The 26,786-nt window shown below is 42.8% G+C and overlaps 1 long non-coding RNA gene across 1 annotated transcript; it reads left to right on the top strand.

Moving 5' to 3' along the window:
* The first annotated feature begins 2,560 nt into the window (after positions 1-2,560).
* Positions 2,561-26,786, top strand: LOC139357082 (uncharacterized). Its single transcript, XR_011609701.1, has 3 exons — positions 2,561-2,623; positions 19,520-19,640; positions 26,088-26,786. It is a non-coding gene; the product is annotated as an uncharacterized lncRNA (long non-coding RNA).

Raw genomic sequence — 26,786 nt, 5'->3', positions numbered from 1 at the left:
CTAATTTGGGGGAAGGATCTTCCTGTTGAGCTCTTACTCCAGAAAATAAGGCTGAGTGGAGTCAACCAAGCTCCAGACACAAACACAGTGAAATGCAGAGTCATGAAGGCAGATGAATGGGGAGGCTGAGTGGCTTCCTGTGAGTCTCATTGTTTATTATGATGGACTGGTGCCCCTGACGACCGTTTCTCCAATGCTAGGGGATGGGGGTCCCTGACTCCCACAGAGCTGACTTCAGGATGGTGCAGCCCAGAAGGGTGAGAAAAGCCGCTGTGTTCAGATCCATGCCCAGCAGCAGCTGCATCTGGGGAGCCTTTGACTCCTTATTCGACTGCAGCTGATTACAGAGTTGTGGAGTTGGAATTAAACTAGGGGTGGGACAGAGGCAAGAGCCAGCCACTTTGGCTTTCCAGACAGACAGAGAGATAGACATGGTTTTGCAGTCTGGCACTGCCACTTCCTAGCTGTGTGTTTTTAGGGAAGTTGCTCCTGTATCAAGATGTTTTTGGGTTCCACATAACACGATTATTGACTAGACTGGCTTAATTTCTAAAGACACTTATGGTTCACTTAAGAAGCAGCCCAGAGCTAGGCAAGATGAGGTAGCTTTCAGTGGCTCAAGGAGATCACCAAGGACAGAACTTCCTCACCCTTTTCTTCTTTCATCCTCAGGTACATCCCATCCCACACTATCCCCCATGTTTGCCATAAGACTGACAAAGACCGCAGCTTCACCTCCTCTCATGATAATATCCCAAGCATGATGTAATAGGAGCAGTGTCATAATTGTCTCCTGCTCTTTTATCTCTTGTGGGGAGAAAAGACTTCCCCAGGAGCTCTCAACAGACTTTCCCATCTGTCTGTCATGCCCACCTCTGTACCAAACATGGATAAAGTGGACTATGGCTAGTAAAACTGGCTTGGCTAATCTTGTCTCACTGACTCACCAGGAGCTGGGCTCATTGCCACTCCCAACAAAATCAGGTTCTGTTAGCAAGAAGGCACAGGGGAATGGCCTTGGGTAGGCACCAGCAGCATCTGTCACACTCAGCCTCCATAAGCCTCCGCCATCTCATGCTTTCAAAGGGGGAATAATAGCACCTACCTTGTTGGTTGTCATGAGGAAGGAAATAACAGAAGCAGAGCACCTGGTACAGAGTAAGCACTCAGTACAAGTCCACTTCTATGAGTTAGAATCTAAACCTTTAGGACTAGCAAAGACCTCAGATATTAGCGGGTCAGACGTGAGATATTGCTTCAGTGGGTCACAGAGCAAATGGGCATTAAAGCCAGACCCGGGAAAGAAATGCCAGTGGCTTAGACACGGGTGGTGGAAAAAGTTAGGCTAGGGATATATGACAACAGTACTGCTAACTGAACGTGCTGATGGATTGGGCACACAGGTGGGAAAGAGCAGAATCAAGGTGGACTCAGGATTTTTTTTTTCTTTTTTTTTCTTTTTCTTTTTTTTTTTTTGAGACAGAGTTTCACTCTATTGCCCAGGCTGGAGTGCAATGGTGTGATCTTGGCCCACTGCAACCTCTGCCTCCTGGGTTCAAGCGATTCTCATGCTTCAGCCTTCTGAGTAGCTGGGATTACAGGTGCTCACCACCATGCCTGGCTAATTTTTGTATTTTTAGTAGAGACGGGGTTTTGCCATGTTGGCCAGGCTGGTCTTGAACTCCTGACCTCAGGTGATCCACCTAGCTCAGCCTCCCAAAGTGCTGGTATTACAGGTGTGAGCCACTGCGCCCGGCCGGACCCAGGGTTTTTAGATGGTGCCATGTGCTGAGATGGGGGAGACACTGGTGGGGAAGGTAATTTGAAGTTTTCAGACATTCTTGTTGTCTTCAAATTCTGTGTTGTATAGGTTTAGGAATGATTTATACCATATAGGAATAATAGGCAATTTCTAAATACATAGAAAAATAAGATGTCTAGAGATTTCCACATAACTTAAAGTCCTGCAAATTTCTCAGGATCCTATTAGCTAATGTTGACACCTGATCAATCCAAAAAGTCAAATTAATGTTTAAAAATAGTCTCTGCTTCCCGAAGTTAACATTCCCTCTATTTGACTCACTCCATTTGGGTGGCAGAAACAAAAGATGAAAAAACAAACCGTCATTGCCTTTCTGTGGATTCTGAAGGCTTCCAGGCAATGTCTTTAAGAGATGCAACCCCTGCTCTCCATAAATTGGTAGTTTTCCTTTATTTAGGAGACTCCAAGGGCAGGGTCTTGCATGCAACCCAGGGAGGCTGGTTTTGCTTATATGCTCAAGAACACACTTTCAAATACTGGTTCTTCATAGCCAGGTCAGATGTGGTCCTCCTTGGACTAAACAGATATACTCTCTGGTACTGACTGGGATACAGTGTACCCATTCATCCTTGTCTTGGAGTGGTAGCCACGGGCAGGGATCATGGGAGTCAAGGAAAATACAGAAAATACAGATCAGAGAAAGAACTTGAAGCGTTCTTTTTTTTTTTTTCTCTCTCTCTCTCTGTTTTTTTTGTTTGTTTGTTTGTTTGTTTGTTTTGAGATAGGATCTTGCTCTGTGGCCAAGACTGGAGTACAGAGGCACGATCACGGTTCTCTGCAGCCTCGACTTCCTGGGCTCAGGTGATTCTCTCACCTCAGCCTCCTGAGTAGCTGGGACTACTGGCAAGTGCCACCATGCCTGACTAATTTTTGTATTTTTTGTAGAGACAGGGTTTCACCATGTTGCTCAGGCTGGTCTCGAACTCCTGGGCTCAAGCAGTCCTCCTGCCCCAGCTTCCCAAAGTGCTGGGATTACAGGCGTGAGCCACTGCACCTGGCCACTTTAGTTCTTAATGATCAACTTAGATCCGTGGTTCTCAGCCTCGGCTGCACACTGGAATCAACTGCGTATCTTTCAATGCTGCTGAGGCCTGACTACCACCCAGGGATTCTGATCCCAGAGGTCTGGGATGTGGCCAGGGCATCAGTAGTTTTAAAAATCTCCTCCCCAGTGATTCTAATGTTCAGCTAGGGTTAAGACTTTGTTCCACTTGTTCCACTGATATTATTCCACACTCCCTATAAAGATAAGCTAATTGTGTCCCTGAACTTGATAAAGGCCACATGACTAGTTAAGTGGGACATGAAGATTCAAACTCAGGTTTCATAAGTCAGTGGTCTTAAGAAGAGGTGAATATAGTCAGAGAAAAAAGAGAGGAAGACCAGTTTAGAAGGATTGGTGGGAACACTTGTGAATTCCATGAATTCTAAATAATTTCAGTGGTTCATGTCAGAATTGTGGTTACATCATTTTAAAACAGTCCCTAGTGGGAAGTGTGGCATGGAAACTCCAGACACCAGCCTAGGTAAAACTTTCTCCTCCAAAGTTGTGTCCTGTCTCTTGGGAGTGGTTCTCACCATCCTGGGCAAACAGAATTAAGTGAGAAAGAACAGAGTACACAGAGAAAGCTGGACATTCCCTAAAAGAAGAACTTTAAAAAATGAATCCATTCTTTTATTATGAGTATTCCAATGAAAAAGTTTTTAAATAAAATTCATACATAATTGATGTACTTATTTTTGAGGTACATGTCATAATTTAATACATTCATATAATTCGGAATGATCAAATCAGCGTAATTGGGACAACCATCACCTTAAATATTTGTCTTTTGTTAGAAACATTCAAATCATTCTCTTCTGACTATTTTGAAATATACAATAATTATAAATATATATATGAAATTATAAATTATAGTCCCCCTATTGATGCCTGTTCTAATTTCTTCTATCAAACTGTGTATTTGTACCCATTAATCAATCTCTCTTTATCTCACCCTCCCGCCTCCTCTTCCCAGCCTCTGGTAACTACAAGTTTACTCTCTATCTTCATGAGACCCACTTTTTTAGCTCCCAAATATGAGTGAGCAACATGCAATATTTGTCTTTCTGTGCTTGGCTTATCGCACTTAACATAATGACCTCCAGTTCCATCCAGTTTGCTGCAAATGGCAGGATTTCATTCTTTTTATGTGGTTGAATAATATTCTATTGTGCATATATATCACCGTTCTTTCTCCCTTCCCTTCCCTTCCCTTCCCTTCCCTTCCCTCCCCTCCCCTCCCCCCACCCCCTCTCCTCCCCCTCCCCTCTCCCCTCCCCCTCCTCTCCCCTCCCCTCCCCCCTCCCCTTCCCCTCCCCTTCCCCTCCCCTCCCTGTCTGTCTCTCCCTCTTTCTCCCTTCCTTCCCTTCCTTCCTTCCTTCCTTCCTTCCTTCCTTCCTTCCTTCCTTCCTTCCTTCCTTCCTTCCTTCCTTCCTTCCTTCCTCCCTCCCTCCCTCCCTCCTTCCTTCCGTTCTCTCTTTCTCTCTCTCTTTCCTTCCTTTCTTCTTTCTTCTTCTTTTTTTTTTTTTTTGAGGCAGAGTCTCACTCTGTTGCCCAGGCTGGAGTGCAGTGGTGCCATCTGGGCTCACTGCAAACTTCCCTCCCAGGTTCAAGCAATTCTCCTGCCTCAGCTTCCCGAGTAGCTGGAACTAGAGGTGCCCACCACCATGCCTGGCTAATTTTTGTATTTTCAGTAGAGACAGGGTTTCATCATGTTGGCCAGGCTGGTCTTGAAATCACATTTTCTTTCTCTCTTTTTTTTTTTTTTTTTGAGACGGAGTCTCGCTCTGTCATCCAGGCTGGAGTGCAGTGGTCGGATCTCAGCTCACTGCAAGCTCCGCCTCCCGGGTTTACGCCATTCTCCTGCCTCAGCCTCCCCAGTAGCTGGGACTACAGGCACCCGCCACCTCGCCTGGCTAGTTTTTTTTTGTATTCTTTAGTAGAGACGGGGTTTCACTGTGTTAGCCAGGATGGTCTCGATCTCCTGACTTCATGATCCGCCCGTCTCGGCCTCCCAAAGTGCTGGAATTACAGGCTTGAGGAAATCACATTTTCTTTAACCATTCATTTATTCATGGGCACTTAGATTGATTCTATGTCTTGGCTATTGGGACTATTGCTGCAATAAACATGGGAGTGCAGGTATATCCAAAAGAATCCAATTGATTAATATGTTGATTTCCTTTCTTTTGGATATATACCCAGTAGTACATTGATAGATCATATGCCAGTTTTATTTTTAGTTTCTTGAGGAAACTTCATACAGTTTCCTTAGTGGCTGTACTAATTTACATCCCCACCGACAGTGTACAAGGGTTCCCTTTTCTCCACATCCTCGCCAGCATCTGTTATTTCCTCTTTTTGATAAAAAGTCACTTTAACCAGGGTGAGATGATATCTCATTGTGGTTTTGATTTGCATTTCTCTGATTATTAGTCACGTAGAACACCTTTTCATGTACCTTTTGGCCATTTGTATGTCTTCTTTTGAGAAATGTCTATTCAGATCTTTTACTCATTTTTAATCAGGTTATTTGTTTTTTTGTTATTGAATTGTTTGAGCTCTTTCTATATTGTGGTTGTTAATCCCTTATCAGATGCATAGTTGGCAAATATTTTCTCTCATTTTATGAGTTGTTTCTTCACTTTGTTGATTGTTTCCTTTGCTGTGTAGAAGCTGTTTAGCTTGATGTAAACCCTTTTGTCTATTTTTGCTTTAGTTGCCTGTGCTTTTTAGGTCTTACACACACAAAAATCTGCCCAGACCAATGGACTAGAGCACTTCCCCAAGTTTTCTTCTAGTAGTTTCATAGTTTTGAGTCTTGATTTAATTCTTTAATCCATTTTGATTTGATTTTTGTATATGTTGAGAGATAGGAGTCTAGTTTCATTCTGCTGCAAATAGTTATCCATTTTTCCCAGCACCATTTATTGAAGAGACTTTCCCTGTTGTATGTTCTTGGCCCCTTTGTTGAAAATGAGTTGGCTGTAGAAGAGTGGCTTTATATCTAGGTTTTCTATTATGTTCCATTTGTCTGTGCATCTGTTTTGTTTTTGTTTTTTTGAAACGGAGTCTTGCTGTGTCACCCAGGCTAGAATGTAGTGGTGCAATCTCAGCTCACTGCAACCTTCACCTCCCAGGTTCAAGCAGTTCTCTTGCCTCTGCCTCCTGAGTAGCTGGGATTACAGGCACCTGCCACCATGCCCGGCCTATGCATCTGCTTTTATGCTAGTACTGTCCTGATTTGGTTACTATAGCTTTGTAATATATTTTGAAGTCAGGTAGCATGATGCCTCAACTTTGCTGTTTTCACTCAGGATTGCTTTGACTATGGGGGGTCTTTTGTGGTGCCATATAAATTTTAGGATGTTTTTTCTATTTCTGTGAAGAATGTCATTAGTATTTTGATAGGGATTGCATTAAATCTGCAAATTGGTTTAAGTAGTATTGTCATTTTAATGATATTAATTCTTCCAATTCATGAGCATGGAATATCTTTCCGTTTTTTGGTGTCCTCTTCAATTTCTTTCACCAGTGTTTTATAGTTTTCATTGTATACATCTTTGATTTTTCACTTCTTTGGTTAAATTGATTCCTTGTAGCTATTGTAAATAGGATTGCTTTCTTGATTTCTTTTTCAGATTGTTCATTGTTGGCATATATAAATACTGCTGATTTTTTTTTTTTTTTTTTTGCTGATTTTGTATCCAGCAAGTTTATTGAATTTATATATCAGTTCTGATGTTTTTTGATGAAGTCTAGGTTTTTTAAATTATAAGATCATGTCATCTGTGAACAAGGCTAGTTTGACTTTTTTTCGAATTTCAATGCCCTTTCTTCCTTTTTTTTTTTTTTTTTTTGAGACAAGATCTGGTTCTATCCCCCAAGCTGCAGTGAAGTGACATGATGTTGGCTCACTACAAACTCTGCCTCCTAGACTCAAGCCATCCTTTTACCTCAGCCTCCCAAGTAGCTGAGACTACAGATGCACATCACCACGCCTGGCTAATTTTGGTACTTTTTGTATATGGGGTTTGCCACATTGATCAGGCTTGTCTTGAACTCATGAGCTCAAGTCATCTGCCCGCCTTGGCCTCACAAAGTGCTAGGATTAAAGGCATGAGCCACTGTACCTGGCCTTTTTCTTTCTTTCTTTGTTTCTCTTGTTCATTGCACTGGCCAGGACTTACAGTATTATGTTGAGTAAAAACGGTGGAAGTGGGCATCCTTGTCTTCTTCTAGATTTTAGTGGAAAGGCTTTCAATTTTTCCCTGTTCAGTATATTAGCTGTAAGCTTGTCATATGTATGGCCTTTATCATGTTGAGGTATGTTTCTTCTATACTCAGTTGTTGAGGAATTTTGTCATAAAGGAATGTTGAGTTTTATTTAATGCTTTTTCAGTATCTATTGAAATGATCCTATGGTTTTTTTTTTTGTTTGTTTGTTTGTTTGTTTTTTTAAGAGTCTCACAATGTTGCCCAGGCTGGAGTGCAGTGGCACGATCTCCGCTCACTGCAACCTCTGCCTCCCAGGTTCGAGCAATTCTCTGGCCTCAGCCTCCCGAATAGCTGGGAATACAGGCACATTTCACCATGCCCAGCTAATTTTTGTGTTTTTAGTAGAGAGGGGGTTTCACAATGTTGGCCAGGGTGGTCTCGATCTCTTGACCTTGTGATCTGCCTGCCTCGGCCTCCCAAAGTTTTGCTGTATCCTAGTCTGGTTTTGGTATCAGGGTAATGCTGGCCTTGTAATATGAGTTTGGAGGTAGTCTCTGTTCTTCAATTTTTTTTGTAGTGTGAGTAGAATTGGTATTAGTTCTTTAAATATTTGGTAGAATTCAGCAGTGAAGCCATCAGGTCCTAGACTTTTCTTTGATGGGAGACTTTATTATAGCTTTGATTTCTGATATAGTTTGAATGTTTGTGCTCTCCAAATGTCATGTCGAAATTTGATCTCCAGTGTTGCAGGTGAGGCCTAGTGGATATGTTTGAATGATGGGGGCAGATCTGTTATGAATGACTTAGTGCCGTCTTCATAGTAACGAGTGAGTTCTGGGTCTATTATTTCCTAAGAAATCTGGTTGTTAAAAAGAGCCTAGCACCTCCTCCCCTCTCTCTCTTGCCCACTTCCCACCATTTGATCTCTACATGCCAACTTTCTGTAACCTTCTATCATGAGTGGAAGCATCCTGTGAGGCCCTCACCAGAAGCAGATGCTGGCACCATGCTTCTTTTACAGTTTGCAGAACAGTGAGCCAACTAAACCTCTTATGTTTTTTTAAATAAATTACCTAGCCTTATGTATTCCTTTACAGCAATGCAAAATGGACTAAGACAATCTCACTACTTTTTACTCATTTGTTGAGGTTTTCTCGTTCTCCATGGTTCATCTTGGTAAGTTGTGTACGTCCAGGAACTTATCCGTTTCTTCTAGGTTTTCCAATTTGTTGGCATATAGTTGTTCATAATAGTCTCTAATTATTCTTTGTATTTCTCAGTTGTTATGTTTTCATTTTTTATTTTATTTATTTGGGTCACCTTTTTTCCTTAGTCTAGCTAAAGGTTTGCCAATTTTATATATTTTTTTTAAAAAGCACAACTTTTCATTTCATTGATCTGTATTGGTTTTTGTTTTTGCTTTGTTTTTTGAGACAGAGTCTCACTTCCATTGCCCACGCTGGAGTGCAGTGGTGCCATCTCAGCTCACTGCAGCCTCGACTTCCCAGGCTCAGGTGATTCTCCTACCTCCTGCCTGAGTAGCTGGGACCACAGGCATGTGCCATCATGCCCAGCTAATTTCTTGTGTTTTTACTAGAGACAGTGTTTCGCCATGTTGCCCAGGCTGGTTTTGAACTCCTGGGCTCGAGTGATCCACCTGCCTCAGCCTCAAAAGTACTGGGATTGCAGACGTGAACTACTGTGCCCGGCCTGTATTGTTTTTTTACATTTCCTTTCTATTTATTTCTGCTCTGATATTTATTACTTCTTTCCTCCTACTTATTTTGGATATGGTTTGTCTGGGCTTTCCTAGTTCCTGGAGGTGCCCCATTAGATTGTTTAGTCTTTTTACGTTTTTTATATACATGTTCATTGCTACAAGCTTCCCTCTTAGAACTGCTTTTGCTGTATCCTGTAGATTTTGGTATGTTGTATTTCCATTTGCATTTGTTTCAAGAAATTGTCAAATTTCTTTCTGAATTTCTTCATCAACCCATTGCTCATTCAGGAGCATGTTGTTTAATTTCCAGGTATTTGTGTGTTTTCCGAGGCTCCTATTGTTACTGATTTTTGGTTTTATTTCACTGCAGTCAAAAAACATACTCAATATGATTTCTACTTTTTTGAATTTGTTGAGACATGTTTTGTGACATACAATATAATCTATTCTGGAGAATGTTCCAGGTACTTATTAAAGAATGTGTATTTTATTGCAGTAAATGTCAATTAAGCCTATTTGATCTAGCGTGTATTCAAATCTAACATTTCTTTGTTGATTTTCTGTCTGGATGATCTGTCCATTACTGAGAGTGGGGTGTTGAAGTCCTCTGCTGTTATCGTATTGCAGTCTATCCCTCCCTTTGGAACTATTAATGTTTGCTTTACATACTTGGGAGCTCTCGTGTTATTTGTAGAGATACTTAAAATTATTATATCCTCTTGCTGAATTGACCATTTTGTCATTATACCATGACCTTTTTTGTCCTTTTTACAGTCTTTGATTTGTAGTCCATTTTTTAATCTAAGTACAATTATTCCTGCTCTGTTTTGGTTTCCAGTTGTACAGAATATCTTTTTCCAACCTTTCACTTTTATTCTATGTGTGTCTTTATGGGTGAAGTGGGTTTCTTGTAGGCAGTGTGTAATTAGATCTTATTTCTTTATCAATTCAGCCACTCTATGCCTTTCTATTGAAGAATTTAGTCCATTTACATTCAACGTTATTATTTATAAGTAATTACTACTGCCATTTTGTTGCTTGTTTTCTGTTTTTTTGTTTTTTTTTAGTTCCTCTCTTCTGTTTTTTCCTTTCTTACTGTCTTCCTTTGTGGGTAAGTGGTTTACTCTGGTAGTAGGTTTTAATTTTGTGTTATTAATTTTTAGTGAATCTGTTGTAGGTTTTCACATTGTGGTTACCATGAAGCTTACAAAAAACATCTTATAACGAGTTATTTTAAAGAGATTACATCTTAGATGACAAAGAAAATAGCAACAAAGAAAAAAATGAAAAAACTATACTTTAACTCTATCCCCTCCAAATTTTGACTTTGTCATCTCAAATTACACATTTTTATATTTCTATCTCTTAACACATTGCTGTTGCTAGTTTTTTTTTTTTTTTTTTTTTTTTTTTTTTTTTTTTTGAGACAGAGTCTCGCTGTGTCTCCCAGGCTGGAGTGCAGTGGCGTGATCTCCGCTCACTGCGAGCTCCGCCTCCCGGGTTCCCGCCATTCTCCTGCCTCAGCCTCCCGAGTAGCTGGGACTACAGGCGCCCGCCACCACGCCTGGCTAGTTTTTTGTATTTTTAGTAGAGACGGGGTTTCGCCATGTTAGCCAGGATAGTCTCGATCTCCTGACCTCATAATCCGCCCGTCTCGGCCTCCCAAAGTGCTGGGATTACAGGCTTGAGCCACCGCGCCCGGCCACTGTTGCTAGTTTTAATAGTTTTGTCTTTTGGGCTCTATACTAGAGTTATGAGAGGATTACATATCCCAATTACGGTATTAGAGTATTCTGGGTTTGTCCATGTAGTTAATGTTACCAGTGGGTTTCATATGTTTAAGTGCTTTCTTTTTGCATGTCAATGTTTTGTTTTGTTTTCACATTGAAGAACTCCCTTTAGCATTTCTTGTAAAACAGGTCAGGTGGTAGTAAATTCTCTCAGAATTTTATTTGTCCAAGAACGACTTGATCTCTCCCTCATATTTGAAGAATAGCTTTGCTTGACATGGTATTCTTGGATGAGTTTTTTTCTTTCAGCACTTTGAAAATGTCATGCCACTCCTTCCTGGTCTGTATGGTTTCTGTTGAGATGTCTGTTGCCAGATGAATTGGAGCTCCTTTATCTGTTATTTGCTTCTCATCTCTGCTGCTTTTACTCTTTGAGAGTTTGTCTTTACCCTTTGAGAGTTTGATTATTATATGACTTGGAATAGTCTTATTTTGGTCAACTCTGTTGTTCTCTTCCTTTTCATGCTATTTGTCTCTTTCTCAAGTTTTAGAAAGTTTTCTGTTATTATTTATTTGAATATACTTTCTACCCCTTGCTCTTGTTCAACTTCTTCTTGAACATCAATGATTATTAGATTTGATCTTTTGAGGTAATTTTCTGTCTTGCAGGCAATCTTCATTCTTTTCATTCTTTTTTCTTTTTCTCCTCTGACTGTATATTTTCAAATAGCCTGTCTGTGAGCTTGCTGATTCTTTCCTCTGCTTGATCTATTATGTCATTGAGAGTTTCTAATGCAGGGAATATATTTCTCAGTTCCAATATTTCTTTGATATTTTTTAAACTTCAATCTCTTTGTTTTAACAAAGAGTTATGAATTCATAAATTACTTGAAGTAATTTATGAATTGCTTTTCTGTGTTATCTTAGAGATCACTGAGTTTCCTTAAAACTGCTATTTTAGGAGGAGGTTCCAAGATGGCCAAATAGGAACAGCTCCAGTCTGCAGCTCCCAGGGTGAGCGATGCAGAAGATGGGTGATTTCTGCATTTCCAACTGAGGTACCAGGTTCATCTCACTGGGGCTTGTCAGACAGTGAGTGCAGCCCATGGAGCAGGGCAGGGCATCACCTCACCAGGGAAGTGCAAGGGGTTGGGGAATTCCCTTTCCTAGCAAAGAGAAGCCGTGACAGATGGTACCTGGAAAATTGGTACACTCCCACCCTAATACTGCGCTTTTCCAGTGGCCTTAGCAAATGGCACGCCAGGAGATTATATCCTGCACCTGGATCAGAGGCTCCCATGTCCACGGAGCCTTGCTCACTGCTAGCACAGCAGTCTGAGATCAAACTGCAAGGTGGCAGCGAGGCTGGGGGAGGGGTGTCCACCATTGCTTAGGCTTGAGTTGGGAAACAAAGTGGCCAGGAAGCTCGAACTGGGTGGAGCCCACTGCAGCTCAAGGAAGCTGGCCTGCCTCTGTAGACTCCACCTCTGGGGGCAGAGCATAGCTCGACAACAGAAAAGGCAACAGAAACTTCTGCAGACTTAAACGTCCCTGTCTGACAGCTTTGAAGAGAGTATTGGTTCTCCCAGCACGGAGTTTGAGATCTGAGAACGGACAGACTGCCTCCTCAAATGTGTCCCTGACCCCCGAGTAGCCTAACTGGGAGACTGACTGACACCTCATACAGCCGAGTGCCCGTCTGAGACGAAGCTTCCAGAGGAAGGATCAGGTAGCAACATTTGCCGTTCTACAATATTTGCTGTCCTGCAGCCTCCGCTGGTGATACCCAGGCAAACAGGTCTGGAGTGGACCTCCAGCAAACTCCAACAGACCTGCAGCTGAGTGTCCTGACTGTTAGAAGGAAAACAAACAAACAGAAAGGACATCCACAACAAAACCTCATCTGTACGTCACCATCATCAAAGACCAAAGATAGATAAAACCACAAAGATGGGGAGAAACTAGAGCAGAAAAGCTGAAAATTCTAAAAATCAGAGCACCTCTTCTTCACCAAAGGAGTGCAGCTCCTCTCCAGCAATGGAATGAAGCTGGATGGAGAATGACTTTGACGAGTTGAGAGAAGGCTTCAGATGATCGATAATAACAAACTTCTCTGAGCTAAAGGAGGATATTTGAACCCATCGCAAAGAAGCTAAAAACTTTGATAAAAGATTGGACAAATGGCTAACCGGAATAAACAGTGTAGAGAAGTCCTTAAATGACCTGATGGAGCTGAAAACCATGGCACGAGAACTATGACTCATGCACAAGCTTCAGTAGCTGATTTGATCAAGTGGAAGAAAGGGTATCAGTGATTGAAGATCAAATGAATGAAATGAAGTGAGAAGAGAAGTTTAGAGAAAAAAGAGTAAAAAGAAATGAACAAAGCCGCCAAGAAATATGGGACTATGTGAAAAGACCAAATCTACATCTGATTGATGTACCTAAAAGTGACGGGGAGAATGGAACCAACTTGGAAAACACTCTTCAGGATATTATCCAGTAGAACTTCCCCAACTTAGTGAGGCAGGCCAACATTCAAATTCAGGAAATACAGAGAACACCACACCTGGGCTCACAGGGAAGTCTGATCAGCTGTGTGGGCTTGTGGAGAGCACTGTGATGCCACATCTGCCTGTCATGGCCTCCCAGCCACAATAACTTTCATTTTATTTATTTATTTATTTATTTTTGAGATGGAGTCTTGCTCTGTTGCAGAGGCTGGAGTGCAGTGACACAATTTCAGCTCACTGCAACCTCCACCTCCCGAGTTCAAGCAATTCTCCTGCCTCAGCCTCCCAAGTAGCTGGGACTACAGGCATGCACCACCATGCCTGGCTAATTTTTGTATTTTTATTAGAGACGGGGTTTTGCCGTACTGGCCAGGATGGTTTCGAACTCCTGACCTCAAGTGATCTGCCTGCCTCAGCCTTCCAAAGTGCTGGGATTACAAGCACAAGCCACCGCACCTGGCCCCATTTTTAAAAAAATTGTAAAATGCACATACCATGAAGTTTACCATCTTAACCATTTTTAAGTGTGCAGTTCAGTAGTGTTAAGTACACTCATATTGTTGTGCTACCCTCATTACCATCCATCTCCAGAACTCTTTTCATTTTACAAAATTGAAACTTTATACCCATTAAACACTAACTCTCCATTCCTTTCTCCTGCTAGTGCCTGGCAACCACCATTCTACTTTCTATCTCTGAGTTTGACTAGGTACCTCATGTAAGGGGAGTCATACAGTATTTGTCCTTTTGTGTCTGGCTTTTTTCACTTAGCATACTATCCTCTAGGTTCATTCATGTTGCAACATGTATCAGAAGTTTCTTTCCTTTTAAGGCTGAATAATACTTCATTGTAGGTATATACCAAATTTTGTTTATCCATTCATCCTTTAAGGGACCTTTGGGTTACTTCCAACATTGGCCCATTGTGAATAATGCTGCTGTGAACAATGCTGCTGTGAACATGGGTGTACAAATACCTGTTCAAGTCCCTGCTTCTGATTCTTTTGGGCATATACCCAGATGTGGAATTGCTGAATCATGTGGTAATTCCACTTTCAACTTCTTGAGGAACTGCCGTATTGTTTTCCATAGCTATGCCATTTTACATTTCCATAGCAAGTATATTTTGTGCATCTATTGAAGTGCATATGAAAGGTTTGTCCTTTATTCTTTTTTTTTTTTTTTTTTTTTGAGATGGAATCTCACTCTGTCATCCAGGCTAGAGTGCAATGGTGTGATCTCGGCTCACTGCAACCTCTACTTCCCAGGTTCAAGTGATTCCCCTGCCTCAGCCTCCCTAGTAGCTGGGATTACAGGCTCCTGCCGCCATGCCTGGCTAATTTTTGTAATTTCATTAGAGACAGGGTTTCACCGTGTTGGCCAGGCTGGTCTGGAACTCCTGACCTCAAGTGATCTGCCCGCCTCTTGCTGTGTTGCCCAGGGTGGTCTCTCTCCTCGCATGAATGTAAGCTTCTTACACACAGGACACTCATGTTTTTTCTTTCCAATGTCTTCCCACCACCAAAATCAATGTTGACACATGGTAGACAGTAAATATTGGTTGAAATAATGAACAACAATAACCACAATAATAGTTGCTTTGCGGCAGCAGGCACTGATTCAAATGGACTGATGTAAGACCAGGTACTGATTTAAGTGTTCACAAATACCATTTCATTTAGTTCTCTAAAATAATGCTAAATGCAAATACTGTTTTCCCCTGTTAACTAAGAAGGAAATGAGGCTTAGGAGAGACTAAATAAGGTTCATGGCTACACTAATATTAGGGTGTGGGGCAGGGCAACCCCAACTAATCCGTACCTTGACACACATCCTGCCTCTTTGGTTACAGGCAGGAAGAGCCGATCCACCAAATTAAAGGTGGTGGCCTCGGGCTGACAAATCTCTGTGGAAGCCCAGGGTGAGGCCCTTTTGTTCCGAGCGGTGGCCTGTGTGAGCATTTGAGGAGCTGCTGTACAGCAAAGTCCCCACCCGTGGCACAGTCTTGATGAGTAACAGACATCTTTAGAGGCTTTGTTTTCACATCCTCTTTTTGAAAATGGATTTGCTTCCTTAAACACAGTTGGCTTAATCTTTTACATAATACAAATTCATATTACTGTCTTTCATGAAGCTAGTGTCTTCTTGGCCTCCATGTGTGTCAGCTGAAGCTTTAGACTGACCACAGAAGCTGATGACCCACAGTCACTTGAGTGCTTTCTTCTGTTCCAAGAACCGCACCTAGAGCACCACGGGGATGACTTCATGTCATCCTTGCAATAGCCCAGCTCTGGTTACCTAGCCCACATTCTGGATTAGAACCCTGAGGCTCAAGGGGACTACATTTGGCACCCCAAATCACATAACTAGTCCATGGCAGGCCTACTGTCTACATTCCTACTGCCTATGTATGCCTGTGCAGTGACTGGCCAAGAGGCATGTGTTACGTGATGCTTACTATTTATTACTTCTCTACAACAGGGATAAGATAATGATGATGACGATGATAACTCCCAGCCTTGTGATAGGACTTGAGCTTCATTATCTCATAATAGCCCCATAAGGGGTATTGTTGGGGCCCCCACCAGGTACCCTTTAATCTGCCAGGCACCACCCCCTAACTGAGTGTTGGCTGCTCACAGGTTGCAGCTGCTTCCTTCTTCTGAATGCTCAGCTAAGGGGAGCCACCTTGCCCAGAAATGCCTGCTTTCGCCTTAGGGGAGGCCCCAGTCAGTGATTGACAGATATGGGGTGCAAAAGTCTGGTGCCTTGTCTCAAGGTTGCATAACTTTGTGGTGGTCTTCATGCTACCGTAGGATCAGGCTGAGTTGGGATCAGGCTGAGGTTAAACTGCAGCTGAATCTACAATTTTCTTGGCTTCCTTTTTCTTTCTATCTTGCCACCCACATTCCCTTTCTGAGATAACTTGCACCAAGAATCTCTGTCTCAGGTCCTGCTTCTATAGAACTTCAGACAAGCCCTATGAAGCCAGAACTATTGTCCATGTTTTGCTGAGTGGGAGCGTGAAGCTGGAGGTGGCTGTCCGACTTCATCTTGTCCTAGAGATGTGGCATGGCTCTGACCTCCTTAGCTATGTTGGGAGTGTTCACCCCCAGTGCCCCTCTTTGAAACCACTGCCTCCCAAGAACCAGGGGTGCAATCTCAAGGGCTCTGATCCTCTGGGCCCACTCTTTCTTATCTTCATTCTTTCCCTGGCTTCTGTCTCATCCTGGTTGTCCATCACCTATCATGAACCATGGCCATGGGACACTCTCAGACAAGCTGGAGACTGAGGTAACCATGAATTTGGCTTGCCTGGCATGACTTTCTTCCTGTGGCTTCTCCTGATAGTACATCCAGCCCTCCAGCTTTGCCCACAGTGTGGACACATGACCCAGGCTGGACCAGGGCACCATCCCTGGCTGGTAACAGAGATTGGCTCAGAAATGAGCACATAGCAGGAACACAGGTCCCTGTCCCTGGGTGACCTTGGCCAACCCAGCTCTTCCCCTTCTTGCTTTTAATTCCCAGACAGAAACTACTGAGAATGCAGCATTCTGTAACAAGGAGGAAATGTCTGGAACAATCCAGGCTACGTCCTTATTCCTTCTAGAATAAGATGTTCTGCAGTGCTTGTGTTCAGTGGTCCAAGTGGTACCCAGGGTATATAAACCCACGATGGAGTGCTTTCAGAGTCCCTCAGCTAGAGTGTAATGTGAGGCATGCTCAGACTCCATCTGCCCTTGGCAGCATTCCTGAACCTTGGGGAACTGCTCATGGTGGACCCTGGGCTTCTGTTGATTTTTGCTGCTTATCTGTAACCAAGTTGCTTTTCCTAAATTGTGCCAATATTCTGTTTCACCAGACTAAACCGAAAAATGCAAGTGGTGAGGGTCTGGGGCTCCTCTTTCTCCTTGCAGCTGTCCTGATGGTGTGGGGACTGCTGCAGCAGCCGGGGTTGCTTTGAGCCCCAAAGTAAGAACCCTTGCAGAACTCTGGAAGCTGGGTTTTGCAAGACCTCCTGCCAGACTTGGACTTTGCATACATGATCAAGCCAGGATAATTAAAGCCCTTCTTCGGGACTGTTTTATAGAAACTGAGGAAAAGGACAGTCTCCCGCCTCTGAGTTGCTACAAGGATTCGAATCTAGGGCTGTCGGCGTTCATCTTTCCTGCCATGTGAGAAAGGCCCTTCAGAGGTAATATAGAGTATGCCAACATTCAGGGAGTGACAGCACCAAGGTGTGGAGAGAGTAAACAGCAGTCTAACAACAGTGATGCAGTCCAGGGTCTGCCACACCTGGTGCACCCTGTCCTTCCTGCTGACACAAGCCAGCGTAGGCTCTGTGATCGATTTCTGTTTCACCCTGAGATTATCCTGGCTTATCTCTGTGGCTTTATTTTAATCACAAAGATCCTTATAAGAAGAAAGCAGGGGAATCAGAGTCAGAGAGAAGAAGGCTAACTGACAATAAAAACAGAGATTGGAGCAATTCGGCCAGGAGCCGAGGAGTGACAGCCACCTTTAGAAGCTGGAGGATTGCAAGGAAACAAATTCTCTTCTGGAGTCTCCAGAGAAAATCAGCTTTGCTGACACCCCCATAAGATGATTTCAGCCCCATAAGACTCATTTCCAGCTTCTGACTCCCAGAATTGTAAGAGAATAAATCGTGTGATTTCAAGCCTCCAAGCCTGCGGTAATTTGTTATGGAGCAATAGCAAATGAGTACACCCCGCTGCGCCTCAAGTTTCTCACTTGTAAATTGGGAGTCTCGCCAAATTTAACTGACCTGTGAGGCCTCATCTAACTCTCTTTTTCATATTTGCAATCTATAATGATTCTCTTGGCTTTCTTTTGGGCTAGGTGGAACAAGTATCTATCAGCTGGCTTTTTCAGACATTCAGAAACCGAGCTGCAGTGAGGTATAATAAGGACACACAGCTCTGGCCAAGGCGAACCAGAACCCAGTTACTCATCTCTTCAGTTCCATTAGATTACAAAGTCATAGAAGAGGTCTTTCTTGCTTATGTTTCATTTGGATATGGAACAATTTGAGTCAATCCCAATGGCATCAGCATCATGAGATGACAACTCAAGGTCAGACTAAGGGAGGACTTGAAAGTCAGAGTCAAGGTGATGAACAGCAGCCCTTCCCGACAGGCAATGAGCATTAGAACCAATTATCAAGTTTATAAACAGCCACAAAGCTTCACAGTCTCCCAAGGTGGCAGAGACGCTTGCACACACAGGATTACTATTTCAGAATTAAAGTACTATCAGGACTTTTTCCCCCCACTTATTAAGGGGCTTTGCATCTGAAGATCTTGATGTCCATTTCTACCCAATGAGAACTTAGAATTTTCAGTCTTCACCTGAGAAAAGAGGGAGAAAAACATCACAGAGGAGAAAGAGGAACAAAAGTTTCCACCCCTGTGTATAGGTTCTTTAAACAACTGTGTTTTGAAACATGTTCCTTAAACAACAGTAGTGAAAAGGACTACATTGAGTTCTTTTAATAGAGACATTGTTAATTAACTCTTTTTTTCATCAAATCAGTGAATATTTTTCTACTTTATAAATGTGTATCTACCTTATCCCAGGCACTGTTCTAGGCACTTATGATACATTTGTGAATAAAAGTGGCAACCCCTCTCATCCATGTGGGCCACACGTTCTCAGGATGTCTGATGGAGCCTGGCGTGAATGATGGTGGAAAAGCTGATGGCTGTGGAATTAGAGGGCTTCCTCAGGCTCATTCCTGGGAAGTGAGTCACATTGTCAGCCTGTGTCCCCAGCAGCCATTCCTCCTTCCCCACTGTATTGCAAATATATTCTTAAATTTTCTGTATATTATGATGTTTTGACATCATAAAACATAAAACCCCTTTTGAGTCTGGGGCTAGCCAATTCTTAGAGATAACAAAAGGCCCAGCCTGAAGCATTTTCTTTTTTTATGTTTGTTTGTTTGTTTGTTTCTGTTTTTGTTTTTTTGAGAGAGGTTCTCACTTACTCTGTCACCCAGACTGGAGTGCAGCGCTATGAACATGGCTTAATGCAGTCTTCACTTCCTGGGCTCAAGCCATCCTCCCACCTTAGCCTCCTGGGTAGCTGGGGCCACAGGCATGCACCACTACACCCAGCAAATTAAAACAAAAATTGGGGTAGAAACAGGGTCTTACCCTGTTGCCCAGGCTGGTTTCAAACTCCTAGGCTCAAGTGACTCTCCTCCCTTGGCCTCCCAAAGTGCTGAGATTACTACGCCTGGCCCTAGAGCATTTGATTAGCAAACTAACCAATCAGAGCCCTCCCTTATCTGACCCATACACCCCAGGAGACAACGTCTGTCTGCGTTCATCACCCCAGGGCCAGGCGCCAGGCATCTAGGGACCACCTCTGTAGCCTAGAGCCTGCTGAAATTATTCAAACCAGCCAATCCTAAACTGTTCACCCTGCCCCACCTGGCTTTTTCCACAGGAACACCAAGGAAGGCTGTGGTTTAAACCTTGCCCTCACTCCTGTCTTCTGGCTCCTGAGCACCCTGGTGTCTTCCCCGGTGGCCCTGCAAGGCACACCATGCTTCCTGTCTCTAGGACCTGTGAGTATAATGAACTTCGTTTTCCTGAGCCTCTCCTGTGTCCCCTGCTGTGCCCACACGGACTCACCATCACACAAAAGAACACAAAGCAGCCACTCACCAAGCTCCTGTCTGTTTTAATGGATGAGCCCAGGGCCCAGCAGGAAAGGCTGGAGCTCTCGGAGTCAGATTCTGTGATTCCAGTTTTGGCTCGGTCACCCCCTAGCTGTGTGACCTCGGGAAAGTCACTTTCAACCTCTCAGAGCCTCTGTTTTCTCAGCTGCAAGATGGAGGTGATAATAACGACTTGTTATCTACCATGTAGCAAATACTTGTTATCTACCATGTAGCAAATACACCGTTATGTACCGGTAGCAAATACTTGTTGCTACCGTGAGGGTTAAAGAATGGAAAGTGCCGGGCCCAGAGTAGCTATGAGTCTCTCACCTATTCTCGCCCTAATTATGGGCTGGACGAGCTCTGGTATAAACAGTTACTCTGGGATTGAAGTAGATATGGAACATGGAGGTAAGGAAACACCAGAACTGAGGGAGCCAAGCTCATTTGTAAATGGTAACCAGACAGCAGGCGCTGGGCAAGGGCACAGCTGGGAGAGGCCAGCTATCCATTTATTCATCCATTCAACAGACGTTCACCATGCTCTATCGTGCACATGCTGGGTACTGTATTAGGATGCAGGGAGACCGAGAATAAGATGGGTACAGTCACGAGAAGGGGACCAGTAGAAAGCAATACAATACAATGTGATATGTGCTCTGAAAGAGGGGTGCACTGGTGTGTTTTTGGAAAAGGAGGAGGGCCTATCTCCTCGCCTGAGCATGGGGAGAGTGCCAGGGAATGCTTTACAGATCATGCAAGCACTAAATGGAAGGCATTAGCCAGGTGGAAGGGCATTCCAGGCAGGTGGGAAAACAAAGGGCAAGACTTAGTGATTTGGGGGAACCCAGGGCATGAGTGTGGCTGGAGCTTAGGGGTCGAAAGAGAGACAGAAAGGTGCAGAAGCCCTAAGAGGCCAGAACATGGGTAGCTTTGGATGCCAGGCTAGGGAACTTGTAAACATTAGCCTGCCATAATGAGGAGCCATTGGTGGAGTTTTAGCAGGGAAAAGAAACTGCTAAGCTTGTGTTTTATTACTTTGACTGCACCGTGGAGAAGGAGTGGGGCGGAGAGCGCTGCTGGGGGAAGCAGAGCCAGTGGGAGGCTCTTGCTTGGTTCAGGTGAGAAATGATGACAGCCTGCTCTGGGAACATGGCAACAGGCTGGACTGGTGGTTCCCATTTGGTTGCATGTTGGAATTACCTGGACAGATTAAAAATACAATACCCGTGCCCCATTCAACAAAATCCAGCATCCCTTTATGATTAAAACTCTTAGCAAAATCAGCCATACGTCAATGTAATAAAAGCCGTCTATGACAAACCCACAGCCAACATAATACTGAATGGGGAAGAGTTGAAAGCATTTCCTCTGGGAACTGGAACAAGACAAGGATGCCCACTCTCACCATTCCTCTTCAGCATAGTACTGGGAGTCCTAGCCAGAGCAGTCAGACAAGAGAAAGAAATAAAGGCTATCCACATTGGTAAAGAGGAAGTCAAACAGTCACTTTGCTGACGATATAATCATTTACCTCGAAAACCCTAAAGACTCCTCCAGAAAGCTCCTAGAACTGATAAAAGAATTCAGCAAAGCTTCTGGACACAAGATTAATGTACACAAATCAGTAGCTGTTCTATAAATCAACAGTGACCAAGCGGAGAATCAAATCAAGAACTCAACTCTTTACAACAGCTGCAAAAATAAAATAAAATAAAATACTTAGAAATATACCTAACCAAGGAGGTGAAAGACCTCTACAAGGAAAACTATGAAACACTGCTGAAAGAAATAATAGATGAAGCAAACAGATGGAAACTTATCCCATGCTTATGGATAGGTAGACTCAATATTGTGAAAATGGCTATACTGCCAAAAGCAATCTACAAATTCAAGGCGATCAGCATCAAAACACTACCATCATTCTTCATAGAATTAGAAAGAACAATTCTAAAATTCATCTGGAGCCAAAAAAGAGCCCACATACCCAAAGCAAGACTAAGCAAAAAGAACAAATCTGGAGGCATCACACTACCTGATTTCAAACTATACTATAAGACCATAGTCACCAAAACGACATAGTACTGGCATAAAAATAGGCACATAGACCAATGGAACAAAATAGAGAACCCTGAAATAAACCCAAATACTTACAGCAAACTGATCTTTGACAAAGCAAACAAAAATATACGGTAGGCAAGGAACACCCTTTTCAACAAGTGGTGCTGGGATAATTGGATAGCCACATGTAGGAGAATGAAACTGGGTCCTCATCTCTCACCTTATTCAGAAATCAACTCAAGATGGATTAAGGGCTTAAATCTAAGACCCAAACCTATAAAAATTCTAGAAGATAACATTGGAAAAACCCTTCTAGACATTGGCTTAGTCAAGGATTTTATGACCAAGAACCCAAAAGCAAATGCAATAAAAACAAAGGTAAATAGCTAGGATTTATTTAAACTAAAGAGCATTTGCACAGCAAAAGGAACAGTAAGCGGAGTAAACAGACAACCCACAGAGTGGGAGAAAGCCTTCACAGTCTATACATCTGACAAAAGAATAATATCCAGTATCTACAACAAACTCAAACAAATCAGTAAGAATAAAACAAACAATCCCATCAAAAAGTGGGCTAAAGACATGAATAGACAGTTCTCAAAAGAAGACATACATATGGCCAACAAACATATGAAAGAATGCTCAATGTCACTAATGATCAGGGAAATGCAAATCAAAACCATAATGCGATACCACCTTACTCCTGCAAGAATGGCCGTAATCAAAAAATTTTAAAAACTGTAGATGTTGGCATGGATGCGGTGACCAAGGAACACGTCTACACTGCTGATGGGAATGTAAACTAGTACAGCCATTATGGAAAACAGTGTGGAGATTCCTTAAAGAACTAAAAATAGAACTACCATTGGATACAGTAATCCCACTACTGGGTATCTACCCAGAGGAAAATAAGTCATTATACGAAAAAGATACTTGCATATGTATGTTTATAGCAGCACAGTTCACAATGGCAAAATTGTAGAACCAACCCAAGTGCCCATCAATCAATGAGTGGATGAAGAAACTATGTTATACATACATGATGGAATACTACTCAGCCGTAAAAAGGAATGAATTAATGGCATTTGCAGCAACCTGGATGAGATTGGAGACTGTTATTCCAAGTGAAGTAACTCAGAAATGGAAAACCAAACATAGTATGTTCTCACTGATATGTGGGAGCTAAGCTATGAGGATGCAAAGGCGTAAGAATGATACAACGGACTTTGGGGACTTTGGGGGAAGGGTGGGAGGGGCAAGGGATAAAAGACTACAAATAGGGTGCAGTGTGTACTACTCGGGTTATGGGTGCACCAAAATTGCACAAATTACCACTAAAGAACTTACTCATGGCCAGGTGCGGTGGCTCATGCCTGTAATCCCAGCATTTTGGGAGGCTGAGGTGGGCAGATCACAAGATCAGAAGATCAAGACCATCCTGGCTAACACGGTGAAACCCAGTCTCTACTAAAAAATACAAAAAATTAGCTGGGCGTGGTGGTGGGTGCCTGTAGTCCCAGCTACTCAGGAGGCTGAGGCAGGAGAATGGCGTGAACCTGGGAGGTGGAGCTCGCATTGAGCTGAGATCGCACCACTGCACTCCAACCTGGGTGACAGAGCGAGACTCCATCTCAAAAAAAAAAAATATATATATATATATATATGTATATATATTTATTTTGATATATATATGTGTGTATATATATTTTTGATATATATATATATATACACACACACACAACCAAACACTACCTATACCCCAATTACCTATGGGAAAAAAATACCTATGCCCAGGCCTCATCCCAGACTAATTAACCCAGAATATCTAAGGTGGGCTTGGGCATGGGTGTTCTAAAGAGCTCCCCAGGTGAATCTCATGTGCAGTCAAGGTGGCAGGCCACCAGGTGAGAGAAACAGGAAAGAGGACATGTCTTCAGTGGTGTTTCTCAAAGTGTGGTCATTTCCCTCAGAATTACCTGAGAGTGTTTGTTAAAAGTGCAGGTTTCCCAGCCACATCGCTGAACTAGTGAGTCTGCATCTCTGGAGCCGTGGTCTGGGAATCTGAATTCACAAAGCAGTGAGCCTTAAGCCCTGCAGGATTGGAAAACCATTCATCTACAGGCACCAAATAAAGGAAGTAAGCACCAACTCTAAGCAGACTGGTGGGCAGAACCTGGGGGGAGCAGAACTGGAGGGAACACCCATCAGAGGTCAGGAAGACACAGGGAAGAAGGGGCCTAGGAGCCACCCAGACAGCAATGGAACAAGCAAGGAGCAAGGAGGCTCCTTCTGGACCATTCAGGGGTTTCCACAGCACACTTGGGCTTGGGCACTGTATTCGTCTACTAGGGCTGCCATAGCAAAAACCACGCACCGGGGGCTTAAACAACAGGAATTTATTTTCCCTCAGTTTTGGATGCTGGAAGTCCAAGATCAAGGTATCCACAGGATTGCTTCCTTCTAAGGCCATTTCTTTGGCTTGTGGGTGGCTGTTCCTCCCTGTGTTTTCACAGGGTCTTCCCTCTGTGGGTGTCTGTGTCCTCATCTCTTCTTATAAAGATACCAGTCACAAGAGCCCACCCTAGTGACCTCGTTTCACCTTAATTATCTCTTTAAAGGCCCTGTCTCCAAATACAGTCACATTCTGATGTACCGGGGGTTAGGGCTTTGTATTAGTCCATTCTCACACTGCTATAAAGAAATACCCGAGGCTTGGTAGTTTATTAAGGGAAGAATTTTAATTGGCACACGGTTCTGAAGGCTGTACAGGAAGCATGACGGCATCTTCTTGGCTTCTGGGGAGGCCTCAGGAAACTTTCAATCATGGCAGAAGGCAAAGGGAAAGCACACATTGCATGGCTGGAGCAGGAGCAAGAGAGAGAGGAGGGAGGTGCGACACATTTTTAAACAACCGAATCTCATGAGAACTAATCACAAAGGGAACAGTGCTAAACCATTCATGAGAAATCCACCGCCATGATCCAATCACCTCCCTCCAGGCCCTGCCTCCAACATTGAGTATAACCGTTCAACATGGGATTTGGGCAGGGACAAAGATCCAAATCATGTCAGCTTCAACATATGAATTTTGTGGAGACACAATGCAGCCCATAACTGATATCTTAGAGCTGGAAAGGGAGATCGAGACATATAGGCCCTGATACCCACAGGAAAATAGATCAGAGGAATAGAAGGTTTCCATCAAGGGCAGGTGAGAACGCAGGTCTTCAGGAAGCCTCCGACAGGACGGAGGAGGCCACTGGAGCACCTCCTTCAGGGACTCAGTTGATTCTCTGTCAGGAAGATGAGGAAAAGGGAAAAAAGTTATAATAAAAACTACAAGTAAAATATTACAGCAAAGAGTAAAAAAAGAATCGTGTTTACAGTTGAATGCAATAGATAAGTTATTTCATGGAAAATTCTCCATATTAAATATTTTGTATTAAAGCTCTAAATTGCCTCCAGGTGACGTTCTAGCTAAGAGCTTGCATGTGTTTAAGTCAATTTGAGCTTGCAGGCAGGGGAATGGACTGGGCTTCCATGGATTTTGGTATCCACGAGGGTCCTGGAACCAATCCCCCAGTACCAAGGGATGACTGTATCTCTTCCAAAAATTACTTTACATTTTCTGTTTAAGATCTTGTTCAGAATGAAATGGTCAATGTAGAATTTTTGCAGAAGATACATTTAAAACAATCTAAATGTTCGTCAGGGAAATAGTTAAATAAATTATTGTTCACTCATACAGTGGAGTATCTTGCACCTATAAAAGGTGAGGTAGATTTATATGTATATAAAGGTGCAGAATAGTGTGAGTTGCAGAATAGTGTGATTCTATGATAGTTAAAAATTAACTGTGTGTGTCTGTGTGTGTGTGTGTATATATATATATATATGTGCAAAAAATGGCCTCAAAGAATATTTACAGCAATGAATAATATGGTGGCCTTCCCAGTCTCCATTCCAACTGTACCCCATCAGGTACTAGTCATTTATTTGGTTTGGGTGGAAGTAACCCCTCATTCTTCAGAGGTTGGTCCTATTGTTGGAATCAATTAGGATAATCCCATCCTTTTTGCCAGAGAGATTGATTCAGGAATGGGAACTGTTCCAATTATTACTTGACATTCCTCAGGCTTTAATGATTGGCTTGTAAGTAGGCATATAACCAAATTTGATCCAATCAGAATGAAGCCTAGGACTTTCACTCCACTGTTGTTGAGTTTCTTTCTCTTCCCTCTCTTCCTTTTCTTTCCCTCCCTACCCACTTCTCTCTGATAAAATATGTAGCCCTGTTGTCAGCTATGATTCAACCTGAAGTGAGCCAGCCTCAGGATGCAGCTGATATCTTGGAAGCAGAGCAAGGAGGTAGAAACGGAGTCTTTGATGACATAGTTGAGTGACTGAATTAAACAAATCCCAAAGCCTGCCCAAACTCTGGACTTTCAAGATCTCTTTACATTTTCTGTTTAAAGTGTTCAAAATGAAATGGTCAACGTGGCATTGTTTGTAATGGCAAAACATTGGAAACAAATGTTCATTCACTCAGAAAATGATTAAGTAAATTATGAGAGGCAATACATTGTTTTACTGTTTTGTCCACTTTGAATTGAGCTTTTCCTTACTGGTAAATGCCCCAAACTGTTACAAGTTTTTAACCTTGGGAATGGTGCTGGTGGAATGGGGGGTTGAGCAGAGGGTTGATAGGGAAACTCTCACTTTCTACAGTTTTGTACTTCTGTTAAGTTTTAACTTTTTACAGTGAGCATAGGTTGCTTTCTTTTAGAATTAAAAACTTTTAAAAATAAATGGAGAGTAAAATGCAGAAACTTTTCACAAAATAGTTTGTGCCAAAGCAAATTTGGAAATATTTTCATCTAGTCTTGGGCGGGGTGGGGTTAGTGCATGGAGGGGAACAAAGGAGACACTTTAGGGGTATGGATCATACTCTGTTTATGGAAATGTTTCTGTGTGTGTTCACTTGGTGAA

The sequence above is a fragment of the Macaca nemestrina genome, chromosome 11, assembly GCF_043159975.1.
Source record: "Macaca nemestrina isolate mMacNem1 chromosome 11, mMacNem.hap1, whole genome shotgun sequence".
NCBI lineage: Eukaryota > Metazoa > Chordata > Mammalia > Primates > Cercopithecidae > Macaca > Macaca nemestrina.
Note: the sequence above shows the minus strand (reverse complement) of the source record. Positions and strands in the feature narration are given on the sequence as shown.